This window comes from Pan paniscus, chromosome 20 (assembly GCF_029289425.2).
Source record: "Pan paniscus chromosome 20, NHGRI_mPanPan1-v2.0_pri, whole genome shotgun sequence".
Classification (NCBI taxonomy): domain Eukaryota; kingdom Metazoa; phylum Chordata; class Mammalia; order Primates; family Hominidae; genus Pan; species Pan paniscus.
Genome location: NC_073269.2, coordinates 59,476,218 through 59,480,843, shown reverse-complemented (window position 1 = coordinate 59,480,843; position 4,626 = coordinate 59,476,218).

Here is a 4,626-nt window from a genome sequence, read left to right as displayed (position 1 = left end):
CCACGACGACAATAGAGAAAGAAATTAAAACCATTTCATTAATAAATAAGCCTTAGGCCAGATTATGATGCGAAATACAGACAAACAGCTAAGAGGTTGAAAAGAGAGAAAGAAACTTCACTGTTCTATACAACCCATTAAGTACATGTTTTCAAGATAAACACTAATCAGTCCTCAGGGAAGAGGACTTGACAACACCCTTGGTCACACATATTTCATCCTGGCTCTACTTGGTAATGGAGGTGACCATCTGTGTCAGCTAAGTAGCTTCATGCCGAGGAGGGGAAGAAACCCTAACCCATGTTTTTTTGACAAGTGTGAGTTTTACAACATGGCGACAGGTGCCCTCTCTAGTGAGGCTCCTAAAATCCGACAGAAACTGATGTCAGCAGTAAATAATAAAATTTAGAATTTATGATTAAGTATAGAGTTTATCTGAACACAAAGCATGAGGATAACCACTGGCAAACATCAACTCCAAATGAATGGGATCAGCGTTCCATAGTAGAGACGTTTAGGTTTCACACACAGGGAAAGACAGAAGCTTTAGGACAATCACCACATTTTCCATTCAAGACCAGTGCATAGGTTGCAGCAAGTTGATTGGTGACAGAGTGATACACTTCAAGGAAGGTTACTTTATCACTCCATAAAAAGGGACAATGATCTCAGGAGGTCTTATCTCTGGGGTTGCTTAGTCTTTCTAATTATTTACAGGAAAACTTTTCCTGTAAATAAGAGGAAGACTTGCATAGGCTGGAGTGCAGTGGGGCGACCTCGGCTCACTGCAACCTCTACCTCTCAGATTCAAGCAGTTCTCTTGCCTCAGCCTCCCAAGTAGCTGGGATTACAGGTGCATGCCACCATTGTTTTTTTTGTTTGAGACAGAGTCTCGCTCTGTTGCCTAGGCTGGGGAGCAATGACACGATCTCAGCTGCTTACTGCAACCTCTGCCTCCCGGGTTCAAGCGATTCTCCTGGCTCAGACTCTCGAGTAGCTAGGAGCCCAGCTAACTTTTGTATTTTTAGTAGAGACGGGGTTTCACCATGTTGGGCAGGCTGGTCTCAAACTCCTGACCTTGTGATCCACCCGCCCAAGCCTTCCAATTTTCTGGGATTACAGGTGTGAGCCACCACTCCTGGCCTTTTGTTTTGTATTTTTAGTAGAGAGGTGGTTTCACCATGTTGGCCAGGCTAGTTTCAAACTCTTGACCTCAAGTGATCTGTCCACCTTGACCTCCCAAAGTGGTGTGATTACAGGTGTGGGCCACCACACGTGGCCAGGAAAACTCGTAGAAGTTACGCCTGCATTCCACTGGACTCAAGTTGAATGAGCACATTTCTCTCAAGGTGTAGCAGGACGAGCCACAGACAAAAGCCCTCAGACACAGGGTTAAAGAAGGAAGTGGCTTTATTTGGCCGGGAGCATCGGCTGACTGGCATCTCAAGAACCGAGCTCCCCGAAGAAAGAGTTCCTGGTCCTTTTAAGGGCTTACAACTGTAAGGGGTTCCATGTGAAAGGGTCATGATAGATTGAGAGCACATGTGGTTAGAGTTGGGGGTTAATATTTTAACCTCAGGCCTGGTCATCAGTGGCACCAGCTGGTCTTGCCACTGACTTCATTCCTGTTGTTTTTCAGCTTTTACTTCAGAGACAGGAGACAGTAAGAGAAATGGCCTCTCTCTTCAAAGGCTCATAATTATTTAAAGGTCATAGCTTTAAATTGGAATTATTTGATGTATGAATTATTTAATTTCCTACTGAGATACAGATACTGTCTCCCTTGTATTTTGCCTTTCAAAGAGAGCTCCCAAGTCCTTCAGAAATACATCCCTGGGTCATCAAGCTGAAAAAAGGTTTAGTTAGTTTCTAAAAAACACCACTTCAGACCAGGTGTGGTGGTTCACACCTGTAATCCCAGCACTTTCAGAGGCCAAGATGGCGAATCACTTGAGGTCAGGAGTTCGAAACCGGGCTTGTACCCGGAAGTTGAAGGCTGCGGTGAACTGGGATCGTGCAATTGCACTCTAGCCTAAGCAACAAAAGCAAAACTCCATCTAAAAAACAAACAACAAAAACAAAACAACAAAAAACCTCAGAAGACAGAGAAAATCCATTTACAAATTTTCTAAATAAGTCTCCTAAGAAAAGAGACGAAAGGAAAGTAAATCTCTTTATTTCCACAGGAGGAATTACACCTCGCATTTATTTGCTTGTTTGTTTGAGACAGGGTCTAGCTCTGACACCCAGGCTGGAGCGTGGTGGAGAGATCAGGGCTCACTGCAGCCTCCAACTCCCTGGCTCAAGCGATCCTCCCACCTCAGCGCTCCAGCAGCTGGGACCACAGGCGCGCACCACCACACTTGGCTGATTTTTTTTTTTTTATTTTTAGTAGAGACGATGTCTCATCATGTTGCCCAGGCTGATCTCAAACTCCTGGGCTCAAGCGATCGTCTCACCTCGGCCACTCAAAGTGCTGGGATTACAGGTGTGAACCACCGCTCCGGGCCCTGACTTTATTTCCATGAAATATGAAATTGTCCTTCACCTCCTGTGTATAATAGGCAGTTCTGCTTGTCACTCTTCAGTTTCCATTATCCACTCAAACAACCCAACCCAGGACCTTGCTTAGTTTAATAAGCCGTTCTAATTGTCTGTGCCCGCTGCAACCAGCGCCCCACTCCACCCCTTTACCGAGGTCCCTGACCCTCTCCACCGCCCTGCCCCAGACTGAGGGGAGCTTGCCCCGCCTGCAGGACGCGCGACTCTACCTGCTCCAAAAAAGCTCTTTGCATTGAAACTATTTTCAACTTAAGAGGAAAAACGATTCAACGTTCAGTACAGGTGGCCCACTACAATATGTTGTTTTACCTTCGATTGTTCGAAATAGTAACTTCAACGGGCAGGAAGCATCTCTGTGATATTAGGGGTAATATCATGGCACATCAGAAACAATCCACCAATCAGAACCCGGAGGACCCAGTCCTGGAGGGCAAGAGGATGAGAGTAGGCGACATCCACGGCCCAGCTGAGAAAAGAACCCGGACCAGCCCTCTCCAGGCCCCGCCCTTCAGAACAAAACCCCCCGACCTAAGGTGATTTGCCTGTCTCAGCCTCCCAAAGCGCTGGGATTACAGTCATGAGCCATTGCGCCTGGCCTCTATGTAGGTTTTGGGCAACAGATCGAGACACTGCCTCAAAGCAAACAAATAAACAAAACAAAACAAAAAACTGATATGATCTGCCTGCCGCTCCTAGCATCACCTTCAACACTGTCTTGTCTCAATTCAAAATGAGTTATCCATTTACAAATGGTTTATTTCTTTTGGGCATCGTCTCCATAACCTTTTCATAAAGTATCAATGATTCCATTATTCCTCTTCCCAAACTTTACCATAATTTTTTGTTGTTGTTGTTGTTTTGAGACGGAGTCTCACTCTGTCCCCCAGGCTGGAGTGCAGTGGCATGATCTCGGCTCACTGCAAGTTCTGCCTCCCGGGTTCACGCCGTTCTCCTGCCTCAGTCTCCTGAGTAGCTGGGACTACAGGCACCCTCCAGCATGCCCAGCTAATTTTTTTTTTTTTGTATTTTTAGTAGAGACGGGATTTCACCGTGTTAGCCAGGATGGTCTCGATCTCCTGACCTCATGATCCGCCCGCCTCAGCCTCCCAAAGTGCTGGGATTACAAGATTGAGCCACGGCGCCCGGCCCATAATTATTCTTTTATTGAGACTGTATCTCACTCCATCACCCACGCTGGAGTGCAGTGGCATGACCACAGCTCACTGCAGCCTCGACCTCCCAGGCTCAAGCCATCCTCCACCACAGACTCCACAGTAGCTGGCCCTGCAGTCAGGTGCCACCATGCCCAGCTAATTTTTGTATTTTTTGTAGACAAGGGGGTTTCACCATGTTGCCCAGGCTCGTCTTGAATACCTGGGCTCATGTGACCCACCTGTCATGGCCTCTGAAAGTGCTGGGATTATAGGCCTGAGACACTGCATCTGATCTCATTGTAAATTTGATGTTTCTTCTTGTTTCAATTTTAGCAGAATTTATATTGCTTTGATAGAGTCTCTTTTCAAACTCATGTCTTATCCTTCTGAGTGCCTTAAACTACAGCCTGTTGAGACATGTTATGACAGACTTGTACCAGTTTGTTTTGTTGCAAAAACTGAAATTCATGCAAATTTTCTCATAATAGGTATTTTTCCATGAACTTCTTCAAGATCCATTGTACTAGAAAACTGTATTCAAGAGTACATTAAAAAAATGTAGATATTCAAGTGCCACTTATTTCTGGGATGCAAGGATGGTTCAACATATTCAAGCAAATCAATGTGATATGCCACTTGAACAGAATGAAAGATGAAAACCACATCATCTTAATAGATGGAGAAAAAGCATTTCACAAAATTCAAAATCCAGTCATCACAGAAATCCTAAACAAAATAGATAGAAAAGGAAATTTACCTCAACAATAGAAAGACCGTCCATGAAATGACCAATGAGTAAATAGTCAAGCAGGGAAAATGGAATGCCTTTCCTGGAGGATCTCACATGATGCAAGAATGCTCTCACCCCTTCTATTCAATCAATACTGGCTGTCCCAGCCAGAGCAATGAA